Source organism: Pinus tabuliformis, chromosome 6 (genome assembly GCF_031772625.1).
Source record: "Pinus tabuliformis cultivar Carrire ecotype Pingquan chromosome 6, CPIR1, whole genome shotgun sequence".
Lineage (NCBI taxonomy): Eukaryota > Viridiplantae > Streptophyta > Pinopsida > Pinales > Pinaceae > Pinus > Pinus tabuliformis.
In genome coordinates, this window is record NC_142292.1 from 905,336,145 (window position 1) to 905,351,741 (window position 15,597).

Below are 15,597 nucleotides of genomic sequence, written 5' to 3' on the forward strand. Positions count from 1 at the left end.
AAATACTTCAAAGACAAATCAAAAGTTGCATGATTGAGTGTATATTTTAGTTAGTGTGCTATAAATGGAATTAGTGCAATGACTCTTATTTTAGTTATACAAAATGTTTAACAAAATGTCGACAAGAAAAAGACCACTTAATTGGTTATTTACAAATAATTTGAAAAAAAATTTGCATGTAAAGTGTTTGACAAAATGTATGAGATAAAAATCATATTTTTACAAGTTTGGTTAGAATAAATTTAGTAGAGATATGTGACAAAGTGATACATCAAACCTTATTGTCACGCTAGTAAAATGAAAAAAAAAATTGGGTACCCATAACCTCTATATAGTCATTGAGGGAATTAAATATGTAACACTTCTCATAAATGTAATTATAATTCTTTAAAAAAACTATCAATAATTAAGGTATTCTCAATCATATATATTATGTTAAATAGATTTGAATATTTCGAAAAAATGTAATTTTTTTATTAACAAAATCATAATTTAAAAATATATATATTAATTATTAATGCAGTATCAATATTTGTAGTATATTAAGTTAATTTAAATATTTTGAAAAGCACAAACTTCCCTCAATATAATCATAATTCTTTATTTTCTATATTATATATATATATTTTGCACAAGGTTGTTTTATATAAGGCTATATTAATATTACATAGGATGCAAGGTTATGTAGAGGAGTGATTGTATTAATTAAAAAAATATTAATGAAACTTGTAAAATATAATTAAAAAGTTGATTTTTTGTTGAAAATAATTGTGTATGGTGTTTAAGGATCTTATAGTAAAATTATGAGTATATTTAAGATTTCAAGGAACGATAAGAGCCAAACAATGTAAGGCAACATGGTTAGGTCAATAATGGTTTTAGTTTGAAGTGGCGTAACATTATCATGGCATTATAATGCCTCATAATAGTGTTTGATGCATATGAAGATGCTTGCTATTTGAGTTCATCTCAATAGAAATATTTTCTATTTAATTAAATATTAGATGTTTGACTAAGATGCATCGTTTATAGTTAGGATATAAGATTTATATTTGTAATAAAGTAATGTTGGATGCATACGAAGACGCTGGCTAGTTGAATTCATCTCCATAGAAATATATTATGTTTAATTAAATATTAGAGGTTTGACTAAGATGCACCATTTATAGTTAGGATATAAGAAAGAGATTTGTAATAAAGTAATTTTACGATTTTAAGTTAGGTTCCTATTCACTTTGGTGTAAAATGGCCTATTAAACGTCTATAAATGTAAATGATTTGCTTAGAGAATAATGATATATAAGAAGGTTAAATTAATTGTTAATACAAAATTGTTTTATTATATAAGAAGGGTAATTTTCTTTTATATTAGATGTATTAATTACTGATTAATAATACAAAATTGTGTTATTGTGAGTATTTTTTTGAGTGTAGTTATGTATTTAAATTTTATTTAGACTTTCTTTATTTAATGATGTAGTTCTTTCTCTAATAGGATATTAGAGAAGGGAAGAGTTTAGGTGTTTGAATTTGTGTTATGCATTTTAAGTGTTTAAAAGACAAAGTTTTCACACTTGCACAATTTTAATAGTCTGAAAATCATGGAGAGATGTGGCAAGGAGTCTTGAGTTTTTAAAAGACAAAGTTTCAACACTTTTACAATTTTTGTAGTTTAAGAGTCACAAAGTCTATGTGAGTGTGAATACTTATGGATTATTCTTGTAAATTTTACACATCCAGACACATTTATACACCAACATAATTTTTGGTTATTTAACTTGGGTTTGTTAACAAAGAGTAGTTTCAATATTTTTTTATTAGAATGTTTAACATGGATATGCTATTAGAAAAATATGTTGGCTTCAATTTCCACACTTAAAAAGGGAAAATCTAGATGCAACTAATGAACAAAAACTTTTGGGGAATTTTAAAAAGGATTAAGAAATCACCAACAAATCCAAATAAATTATTGAAATTCACATGATAAGATGATAAAGTAAAAGCTATTATAGGTCTTATTCTGTTAGACCCATAATTGCATCATATAGATATGGTAAGATCACCTAAAGTAATTTAGGATAATATAAATAAGTTATTTAGAGCAAAATCAATGAATGCAAAGTTTTCTCTAAAGTTATTCAATTTTGGGATTTCAGGTTATTATGTTTAGCCATATAAAAAATCTAAGATATATACTCTTAGAGTTCTAGCAAAATACAAGGTTTTGGTAGTTGATGAGGGTTCCAAAGCTATTCTATTACCAATATGTCGTCTAAATAAAACAATATTTTTTTTATTATTATCCTAAGTCAACTTCCTTTTAGAATTGTATAAATATGATTGCTACTCTCTTACTTAAAGAAAATAAAACCATTAAAGGGTATACAAAAGTTTATACTCAACCAAATATGACATTATGATCAAGGAATAATCATAGTTTATTAGTTAAAGAAATTGTGGAGACAAATGTTAATATCACAAGAAAATTGGCCAGTTCACTAGGACTATAGATTTTAAGCCAATGGAGTTCTCAAGAGAAAATTCAAAGATAGACTAGATGTAGCTAATGCAAGCATTGTTGGAGCTCCACTGAATATTGATAATGGTGATGATATTACTAAATAAGGGGTATTTTATGCATTTTAAGAATCTTACAATTTGAAGATAGGAAGAGATTTAGTATGCATGCAACCAACGTGGATGGTTTTTCTAATAGTTAAAGAATTTTTGAATCTTGGGAGTTATACCTTGATAAGTGTCGTGAAACAACTTGACGGACAATTGTGGATATAGCTCAACATCGATAAATGCCCATTAATTCAATATATTTGTAACTAAGGAGTTTGGGGAGGTGGAATTCGAGAGCGTAAGAATTCATCTCAGGAGCTACACTTTTATGTTGACTATAAGGTAAATTGATGGAGCTTTGCCTAGTCTAAATATTGTTTCAAAGAAGTGATACACCAAACAAGTTTTATAATTTTCAAACTATGGAAATAAAATACTTAAGCAATCACAATATGCAATTACTTTGGAACTAAATGTGCTAGAATTAATAATGCAAATAATAGGAAACAAAAGGAAACATAGAGAATCTATCTCTCTAATGAATAATATGTCAATTCAACATGTGGACTACAATCTAGAATCTTAGTCTCTCCACAATTCAAAATATTTGGAGCAATATGATTAGAATGGTAGCCAATCTCAAACTTCCCTTAACATAAGCTGACATCACTCTACTCTTCTTTATGATAGACTGGAGCCAATTCTTCTCGTCTTCCTTGCAAACTGTTGGAACTCCTCTCATTTGACATTTCAATAGATATATAATTTTCTCTTAGATGCTTCAATTTTATGGTAGCCCAACATTTTTTCTAACTCTTCACCTCCTCTTAAGTTGTCTGTATGGATTCCTAAATATAGTTTCTAGTCAATTTTCTATTGGCTGTCCCAGTGTAGCTTTTAGGTATTTGCGTTTTAACATTTTTTGTAGCATTTTTAATAGTGGCCTCTTTATTTATTTCACTAGCATAAGTAATTAAACAATATGAAAGGCATATTAAAAGTAAATACTTGATGTTGATTGCATGAGCCCAAGGATGCTCCTACATCAAGATGCTTTTAAATAATGTTAATTTTTTATTACTTTTGTTATTTTTATGCTCAACAATATGTGTTTTCCTTTTGTCATTATGTTTTTTTAGTACTATAGGCCTTAAGGGTTGGTGTTTGGATATAACACTTACATTTGTAATACAATAATTTTATAACTTAAAGTTATATTTATGTTTACTTTTGTGCAAAGCAGACTATCCCACAAATGGAAATGATTTTCTTAATAAAAAATAGTATATAAGATGATAAAATCCTTTGTAATAAATATACCAATTATTCATTGATAATATCATATTGTGGTTTTTTTAGTATCTTCCCTTTACCTCAGAGATGAAACTTAGGCCTATTTATGCTTTCCTCATTTTGTGATCTAGCTAATTTCAAAATACTTGCTCAATGTTTTTTTTCTTATAGTATAGATTTTATATAAAATTTGAAATGGTGATTCCAACACATAGAAGATGCAATTTCATTAATCTATAACTATTATCCAGGGGTTTATAGATGCCTCAGAATCCACATAAGCTATCAGAATTACGAAATCAACAATGTATTGTGAAGAAGGAATTATTGTTTGTTGCATTCTAACCAAGATGGGGTGTTTCTATTAATTAGTAAAATACACTCTAAATTAATATATATGTGTCCACCCAAGCCCCAAGGGTTGTTCAATTGATCAAGTTCCTATCGCTAAATCACCTTGCTAGTGGAAGGTCAAGGGGTCAAATCTCCTCGATGCTCTTAGGGTTAGGATCTACTAATGAGCTAGAAAGAAGTGATCTCTTTGGGTGGATCTTCCCAAATAATTTCCATGGATGTAGTGATCACCAATCTTCGATATCCATGAACCACACATAAAATATGTGTGTGTGTCCACTCAAATAAATTGGACAAATTTATAATCAAATATCGCTCCCATAATTAGATTGTTCTATAAAATAATAAAAAAATACACCTAAAATATAACCATGTTAAAATTAATCTAGCCCCAACCACGTACAATTTTTTACGTGATTTTGATGATTTAAATATTAATATATTATAGTTTCTTAAATCATATACTATTTTAAAATTCAAAATCATAATTAAAAAATAAAAATAAAAATAAAAATAAATTACTATTTCAATACATATAAAATGCCAAGGAAAAAAAAAAAAACAAAAAACCAAACCATAAACCTGCCTGAACATGTGAACTATATGAACAATCTAAAATATAAAAAATATATTAGGGCACTACCAAAGTGAACTATATGAACAATCTAAAATATAAAAAATATATTAGGGCACTACCAAATAGTTTTTTATTGCTATTATAAATGCCTATGTTTATAATAACATTTAGATTTACTCACACTAACTAGTTAGTTCATTTTAAAAGTAGTAAAAAGGTCATAAAAGACACCGGTTAATAGAGAATAATCCTTGAAACATGCAAGGAGAATGACTTTATAATAATTAATTGCATAACATAATAGTGTTTTTTGGGAGGGTAATTTGGTAATGCATGAAATGTCATAAAAGACTCTAATAACTTATATTAAAGTAGTGATTATTGACTTTGATAGTTAAAAAAATTATAAAGTATTATTTAAAAGATTTATTTATTTATTAGTTATGATTTCCTACTCTATTAAATATATTTATAATGTATTCAACAATAATTAAGCAACAATCCATTCATTGATAAATACAATTTCTTTAATGATCTCATAATATTATATATCTTTACTCTGTCACTTTCCAAATCAGAATACACCTAACTACAGTCATATATTAATCATGCGAACTTTCATGGAAGCAACATAATAGTTAAGTCAACCAATCATTATTTGACATTTTCATTTAAGTACAATCAAAAATTATATATATATATATATATATATATATATAATTTTCATGCTTTAAACAATAACGCATTCTAAAAAAGTCATTTTACTTGTGGAATATTTTATCTACAAATGTTAATTACGTTTTCAACCTTTGAAATATATTTATGCCTGAATAAATAATTTCACTATTTCTTTTTAGAAAATATTTTATAATAATAAAAAATATGATTATTCTCCTTTAAGAAAAATATGATTATTCAGGAATGGAATAAAAAATTCAAGCCAAAAAAGTCCACAGAAGATCCTCGTCCACATGAAATCACCGTAACTGACAATGAGATTCTTATTATTAAATATTAATCAATGACTCTGAATAAATATTAATCAATGACTCTGAATAATTTTCCATATGTTAAAATTCAAGGTTTTATATTAAACCCAACGTTTAAAATATCAATAAAGAGATCTCCGTGTTATTGCCCGCATCCAAATCAAAACGGGTTTTGATTCTCTTCATATTTATATTATTAAATTAAAATAATGAGAAGAGATTTATAGACGCATCCAAATCAAAACGGGTTTTGATTCTCTTCATATTTATAATATTAAATTAAAATAATAAGAAGAGATTTATAGACGCATCCAAATCAAAACGGGTTTTGATTCTCTTCATATTTATAATATTAAATTAAAATAATAAGAAGAGATTTATACACGGATTATGGTTAAAAGTATATGTTTTTTCTAAAAAGTCACAAGTTTAAAATTAGAGGGGTCGAATATGTATGTTTTCGTAAATTTAGTTATCAAATTTTTGAGTCGAGGTGGGTCTCTTGTCTTACAAATAAAGAGATCTCATATACCAATATGGTGACTTTGGATGGAGGTAGGTCTTTTGTCCCACAAACAAAAAGGTCTCATACACCAATATGGTAGTCTCCCTTGTTAGTGACCTTAAAATTGAATAATAATAATAATAATAATAATAATAAATGTTTTAAGTTAATATACTTAGCAAATTACATTAATTAATTAATTGAAATTATATTAAAATAAATAGAAATTGAGTATTGATTTTCTTAAAGCAAGATAAAAAAATTTTGGAGTTGGAATTTGATGAATTTTTTTGAGAGATTGTGTATTTTCATTATTTAAAATTGTTTTTGAATACACAATGCACAACGTGGATTTACCATTCCATGAAATCCCCACCCAATTTTGGATAAAACCTACATGAAAATATTGCAGCCAAACATATAAAAAAACATGTAATAGCCAAACTATGCTATTTTTTAAATAAAATTTATTGCAGGCATTCTACACATGGAATGTGTGACTCTGTCTATGTTTAATTTGGAGTTGATATGTGTCCCTTTTAAAATGAAAATAAAATATTATCTAAATAAAAGAAAAACAATGTTTGCCATAATAAAAAAACAAAAATGAATAAACATGGTAAAAATATTTTACTCTCATAGCCACACATAAATGATTTTGACAGCCATGTGAAGCAATTGAAAGTAAAAATATCTTATATTTTCGCTTTTGATTGTGGGTAAAATGTATAATTCTTATACTTTTTAAAATACTTCAAATAGCTTAAATAAATGGTTTAAATATCTATATCAACTAATGTGTTTCAATATAAATTTCATATATATGTTTATAAAGAGTTTAAAAAAAAATCATATATATGTTTATAAGGAGAGTAAAAAAAAATATGTTAATGTTAATTATAATAAAACATTTCAATGTCTAAAAAAATTAATTGAAACTAAACAAATTCAATTACTTTCTCATAAAAATAATAAGAGCAAGATGTATAATTGGTTCAATCCTTAATATAAAATTAATATGTGGCATTTAGAAAATATTACTAATTAAGCAAAATATTCCAATATCAACTCTATATATAGTTAAACAAAAAAAACTATGTATATATATTTTTTTTTTCTAAGTAAAGACTAGTTCTATATTAAGAAAATAAAAATATGTACATGAATTCAGACCTTCCGAGGAGGCCAAGGCCAGTCCTCATACAGTAAAACATGGACCATACTGTCTATCCGAACAAACTGATTTACAAAAAACCCTCCATGGTTTTGATGTATCTTGACTCTCTGACTGACTGGACTTAGACTGCAATTAGCAAACCCATCAGGGGTCATAACTAGACAAAACCATTTGACATGACAGACTCTAGTGCATAGAAGTATAACTGTAATAGATAGAAACAGACAGGAAGAAATAGACTGAGACATTAGACTGATACAAACAGGATGAAATAGCTGCATTAACTTCGACACAAGTTCAAAAAGGCTTGGCAAATGCACCCGATGAAGATTAGGCTGCATGGCTGGGCGACGCTGGCTGCTCCTCTTTCTCCGGACTGGGCGAGGCCAGCCAAGTGACAAACCCTTCCTCATCAAGGATCGGTTCTCCATGCGAGTCAGTGACCAGATGAAGGCAGCCAAAGCCATGCTGAGAGTGGTCGATGAGCGTCTCCTTCTCCATAGCAGGATTGGAAGACGGTTGTTCTCCCTGAACCAGGGCCACCTGAACCGGAACATCATGGACCTGAGTACCCTCGAGACAGTCCGCTTTGTAGACTAAACCATTCATATCCCCCAGTAAAATATCACTGTCCTGAGCACTTGTTGAGGTAGGGGCAGTCGAAATGGGGGCGCTGGGCTCCTCCTCAGAAATATACACAGTGAAATTAACCACCACCTCAGGCCTGACAAGCTGGCTCGGGAACCTGAGACGGAAGGCTTGATAGGTTCCTTGCGGAACAAGGATTTCCTGCTCCGAGCTCGAAGATGAGGGGGGAGCCGACGCAATTGGGGCAACAGGCATCATATCTTCATGAGCAAGGCCGACTCTAATACCCGACTTGCCTCCCCGTCTCGGAACGCCTCTGCTGCGAGGCATGGTACTCAGAACCAGAGACCCGAAATAACGTTCAAGCTCCTGAACCCCGGGTGCTGGATTATCCCTGCTTACACCCCAAGCATCGACAGAAGAACAGTGACCCTGAATTGGCCCGGAATTCGCCATATAAAGAACAGAGACGGTGACCTCCGCGGGAGTATGACGCTCCTTCATTAAACTGGTTCGCATCGAGGTCAGAGCTGCCATGCTCGCCTTGAATGCGACATTCTCTCGAAACTGATCCAAAATGCGCTCACTTACCTTGAGCATTAACTGTATACCGTTCCCCCAGATTGCCAGGTACAGAGGCCTGCCATCCGTCAGTATCAAGGGTATCGTGGCGCATAGCATTTTAATGACTGGTATAAACACCCGCATCCGGGTTATGTATATATTATATAAAATAATTGAAAAAATTAAAATATTATGTTTAAATTTTTTTAAGTATTCTCACTATTCTACATTTTCATTTGAAGTATATCTTTTTTTGTCAATTTTGTATGAAATTTTGTTGGAATTGCAATCTAATTGGCCAAGGAGATTTTCAAGGCATTGAATCCATTTATGCATTGAAAAATACAATTTAAATAATGAAAAATGATATCTATATAAATAGATAGATAAAGAGATCCATTTGAACCATGGATTTATCATACCTTAAAGGAGACCAAATCTCTTGAATTGCAAATTTCTTTTCAGGTTTTGCATTCTAAAAAAATTTAGACTTCAAAATATTTTATCTATGCTCTTGCTAAATATGTAATTAAAATAAAACTATACGCATATAATTCCATTAAAAAATAATTAAAAATTAAATTATTTTTAAAATTAATATTGCATTCCACTATTCACTTCCCTTTTTTTTTAATTTCTTCTCTTACTTTGTTGATTTTAGAAAAAACTTTTAAAATGGTGTTTAGAATTAAATTTTGGAACAAGTTAGTTTTAGTAATATTTTTAATATGGTGTTTAGGATTAATTTTTTTTGGATAAATTAAAAGAGTTGAATGTTCTTTTTGAATTGAAAGTTGTTATGATAAAATTATATAAAAATGATTTTATTGTCAAGTTTTAAAAAGTTGATGATATTTGTGTGAATAAGTTACTTGTAATATAGGAGTTATGTAAGATTCTTATAGTTGTTTTTTTTTTTTATAATATTAGTAAGTTAGAGACATGTTAGCTTTGAGGGTTAGTTTAATTGGTATAGTTCTTGTTGTTAAAGAATTTTTTCTATTGAGAGGTCACGAGTTCAATATCCTTTCAGGTAGATCTCTGGGGTATGTGAACCACATAGAAAAAAAAAGTTAGAGACATGTTTAGAAAAAATAGAGGCATGTTTAAAAAATAAAGATTGTTCTTATGGCTAGGTGTCATCTCTAGGTTTGTGAACCACATAGAAAAATAGAGGTTTGTTTAGAAAATAAAGATTGTTCATATGGCTAGGTGTCTCTTTGATTTTCTTAAAGGTCGGATCACACTCTCAATGATCAAACGCTCTTTGATTTAGAAAAGAAATTAAGAATTCTCAATTATTTATGTAGTTGAATGGGAATGTAATCAATGACAAATCAACATTATCGTAATTAAGTCAAAAAAATTAGGCTTACACTAATTTTTCTGTAGGACAATAACAACCTTGAGGAAGTTACATAAAGTAATTAGAATTGTACTCACACACAAAATTATTTGTCTCTTACACATCTGAAACCAGAATACATCATAAATATATCGTGCATATTAGATCCAATAGATTCTAAGATAGGAGAATCTCTCAACAGACTCCAACAACCAACAAACCAAATCTACAATATACTATTGTAAGTATTATTTCTAATCCCCTCCCTTAATACTTACATTGCGAAGATCAATATAAGAATTACAAATTACATAAAAGTCATTTATGTTTAATATGGTCTTCACTAGCACTTCTATGCACTCTGAAATCTCATGGACCACGTTCTTTGTCCACCACAATCTTTGAGATTCCCACTTGACTCATTTAAGGTACAATTTTCTTCAACCATCGTTTATGTACTAGTAATAATTAGCAATATTGACACACTTCATTCTGCCAAATTACATAGCTCACTGTAATTGTTAGAAAAAAAGTAGCCAAGTAAATGAACAATTCTATGGACATGCTCTCATATGTCAGAGGCCATAGCTCGCTATATTTGGGAGTTATCTAGGATAGCTATCTAGGTACTGAATGTGTTCAAAATTTAATCATACAACTTGACCTCTCAGTCATACATATACAAACTTACAATTAACATATGCAAAATATGACATAATTAAAATAACTATGTTCTAGAAAAATTTGAGAGGCTCGACAGTAAATTCATAACTACAGCCAGGATCTATTAACTCTTCAGAGACAACATCTGATGTATCTTCAGAAATGACTATCTTAGCGAACTCTTTGAGTTTTCCATTCAAAATATCTTTAGCAAAGATTTTCAATTTAATGTTGTATGCCCATGTCATCGGTAGTATAAGCATTCAATTCAACTGTTGCTTTTAGTTTTCCTTCCTCTAGAAAATAGGGGCATTCCAACTTGCAAACTGAATTCTGAGTCTCCTTCTTTCATCCTTTTTATTCTGCTAATAGAGCTACTATCATTTCATATAAGGTTCTTGTGGACAATTGACTCAATGTAAAAATATCATTATCATAATTTGTGACAAAGTATTTAATAATATAGATTTTGCATCTTCTTCATCTATTTTGTTACCAATTTTTTCCAATTGATTCATAATAGACTTGAGTTCATTAATGTGAGTAGACAATGATATCTCTTCCTGCATTTTGTTTAAAAAGTTTTAATTTTTAGGAGAACTTTGCATTTACCACATTTTCCCCAAATGTCTTACTTAAATGTTCCCATATTTTTGCAAACAATTTCTTCAAATCAATGAGATGAAGTTGGAAATCTGAGAGAAAATCTAATTATAGACTTATCTCTCTCCTCTATTTTCTCCCAAATACTTAATTGTGGCAGATCAACAGGTGTTGTTTTGGTATCATTTACTATTCCCCATAAATTTTATTCATCATATGTAGTTGAATTTTAACTTACTAGGTATGAAAACTACTTATTAATGTTTGAGTTACAAACAATATTAATGTGTTTTCCAATCCACCCTAGGTAACATTGTTTCGGATGACAACTCCCCTCACTCCATGTAGCTCCTTCTCAGTGTCCATAAAGTTGTGACGTTCTTCTCATTGTGACAACAGGACACCTTGTCGAACCATTACCTCAATGATCCTGCACTCAGATTCACGCCCTCAAATCTCACATGCAGTCTCCACACTAAATAATTCCAGTGATATCATCCTCTCTTCCTTGTTGGCTTCATGCTACATCCCCACAGCTACATGCCAATGGAAAAATAAAGAAATTGATCCCGACAATGGCGCTATCACCCAGCTCAACACCTCCAATAATGATTCTCTCTCAAACAATGACTCTAGAAAAACACATAGTAACTATGAGTACATCTTCCAACCCCTTTCATGAGAGAGGCGCTGAACTGACTCTAATACGAAGAAAGTAATCAAAATTATGCTCACACACAAAATTATTTGTCTATTACACATCTGAAACCAAAATATATCATAGATATATTATGCATATTAGATCCAACCGATCCTAGGATAGGAGAATATTGTTGAGAAAATCTCTCAACAAACTCCAACAACCAACAAACCGAATCTGCCAATATTCTATTGCAAGCATTATTTTTAAGTGTCACTTCTTACAAATATCTCAAATTCTATCTTCATCACAAAATTAATTGGACTATAGCATTAAGAAAAGGATGAATGAAATGTAGAAAGCCTATTTTGAAATTTTAATTGTCAAAACATATAAACTCCTCTTTAATAATTTTGTTGCTTATGTTATCTATATGGACATGAAGTTTGGGTTTATAGCATCTTTATCAAATCATGAAGTATCAACCTTCTTCACAAAGTTAATTGAAACAATAACATATGAAATTGTGAATGGGGGGTGGAAACAGAATTTTGAACTTTTGCTTGTGAGGAGGCATGTTTAGAAAATAAAGATTGTTCTTATGGCTTGGTATCTCTTTGATTTAGAAAAGAAATTAAGAATTCTTAATGATTTTTGTTGTGGAATGGGTATGTAAACAATGACAAAACAATGTTATCATAATTAAGTCCAAAAAAATAGGCTTACTCTAATTTTTGTGTAGGACAATAACAACCTTGAGGAAGTTACTTCGTACAAATATTTCAAAGTTTACCTTCATCACAAAATTAATTGGAACTATAACATTAAGAAAAAGATGAACGAAATGTCGAAAGCCTATTTTGAATTTTTAGTTGTCAAAAAATATAAACTCCTCTTTAAAAATCTTGTTTCCCATATTATCTATATGAACATGAAGTTTGGTTTACAACATCTTTATTGAATCATGTAGTATCAACCTTCATCACAAAGTTAATTGACATAATAACATTATGAAATTGTGAATGGAGAGCGGAAAGCCCATTTTGAACTTTTGGTTGTGAGAAAAAAGAAACTCGTTTTTGATAATTTTGTTGCTTAAGTTATTATATATGGAATTTGAGTTTGTAGTTACAATATCTTGATAGAATGATGGAGTAAAATCTAGTAATTCTAATAGTATTTTTATAGTATATAATAATAATAAAAAAATGCACCCTATCTTATCCGTGTCATAGATGTTGATTTTCCCTTCATTTCAAGAATATGCCTATGATTAGGTATCTAATATATAAACACAAGACAACTTACATGCAAGACAATATGCTCCCTAAGATTATTTGAAACTGTGGTTAAAGTCACATGTGTCTTAAAAGGAGATGACATAAAGATACTAAGTCTCGGCTAAATTATTGTAGAATAGAGAAAGTGATCACTTTGTAAAATATTAATATCAATCAAAATACAATCAGATATAAACTTAAAAGAGAAATTTTGGTACAAAAAATAAAGGAAAAGAGAAAAGTACGATACTATTGACTTAATCTAAAAGATCAAAGGCATCTTTTTGTTATAATTAGTTTACTAAATAAAATCAACAATAATAATATAAAAACAATCTCTCACAAGAGTCATGGTAAGATATGGTTCTTGGACAGTTCCTAAAATACCAATAGTTCAAACAATATTCCCTTTTTGTAATGCTAAGAATAATAAAATAAAAACAAACTCTCACCACCTTCATAGTGAAATAGAGTTTTGGACATTTCTTAAAATATTGTTCAAAATTTTTGTCATTTTTGAAATACTAAAATTAATAAATAAAAATAAAAATAAATAAATAAATTTGTCATGTTTGAAATACCAAAATTAATAAAATAAAAACAAACTCTCACCAAAAATTTTGTCATTTTTAAAATATTAAAATTAATAAAATAAAATAAAAAAAATAAAAATTATTTTTGAAATACTAAAATTAATAAAATAAAAACAAACTCTCACCAAAAACAATACCTTTTGGACAATTCCTAACATACTACAGCTTTAAAGAATTTCCCCTCTTACTAAAAAACTATGGGTTCAAAGAATTTTCCATTTTTTTACTTAATAACAAAAGTTCTTTATTTTGAAATATTATGTGTATAATTATCTTAAATTTCAATTTTAAAATAATTTTCATCTAATATTTTACATATATTATTTAAAATACTAATTTCCAAATAATTATACAACATTGATCTTCCACACATTTAACTCATCAAAAATATGAATATTTAGGAAAGCATTTCTCTTTAAATATTTTTAATTATTATTGTTATAAACATTTTATATAAAGTTTTGATATGCAAAGGAAAGTTACAAATGTCATTTCTAAAAATGCAAAAGTCAAAAAATGCAAAAGAATAATAATGAAAACTAAAAAAATGTGTTTTTGTTTAAGTGAAAACATCTCCAATTATATAAAGAAGATAAAGTGTAATTGTTTTAAATTTTTAATTATATAAAGAAGATAAAGTGTAATTGTTTTAAAATTTTTTCTTGTTTTCTAAAATTTGATGATATAATTTATTTTTTAACTTTAAATTTGATGATATAATTTATTTTTTATTCTTAAATTTAATGATATAATTCTTTATGAGATTGTTATTTTTCATTGTTTAAGGTGCATTTTTAATAGATAAACATATTCTAAGCCTTGAAACACTTCTAGAAAACTCAGTCTCTACAAATTTAACTACTAAAATATGTCATTTCAACCATTTTTATCAAATTTCTGGCAAAAATTATCAAAAAGATATACTTTAAAAAAATAAACATAAACATAAAATACATAAACTACATTTATAATAACTAATCCAAAAATTCTACTCAAATTAATAATTAGGAAATCAACTTCTATATTCTTCATAAATTCCAATCATTCCTAAAGACTTCAACCATTCGTTAATACATTGTTAATATATAATATATATGATTATGCAAATTCTTATAAATTATTTAACACCACATCATGAAATTGAATCCCAACTTCACTTATATTCTCATTGATCATAAATCTTATTCATTGTGGTCTTCTATAATTCTTATGAGATCTTAAAAAATGCCAAATAATTTCGTAGATTCATACAAGTGGATCTCTCTAAATAAGATAGCACACATAAGTGTGATGTTATATGAAAGAAAAACTTTTCGATGAATTTATAAGACAACTAAAAAGCAACATCATTATGCCAATACAAAGTTCCATGTCCCAATACAAAGTTCCATGGTCCCAGATAACAACACCTAATAAGAATAAGGAGAATGTTTTTTCTCTTCAATGAATCCATGAGACAACTAAAAAGCAACATCATTATGCCAATAGCCCAATACAAAGTTCCATGGTCCAAGATAAGAGTATAGTTACCTAATAAGAATAAGGAGAATGTTATTTGTTTTTATCTCTCTAAATAAGATAGCACACATAAGTGTGATGTTATATGAAAGAAAAACTTTTCGATGAATCTATAAGACAACTAAAAAGCAACATCATTATGCCAATACAAAGTTCCATGGTCCCAGATAACAACACCTAATAAGAATAAGGAGAATGTTTTTCCTCTTCAATGAATCCATGAGACAACTAAAAAGCAACATCATTATGCCAATAGCCCAATACAAAGTTCCATAGTCCAAGATAAGAGTATAGTTACCTAATAAGAATAAGGAGAATGTTATTTGTTTTTAGACAATGG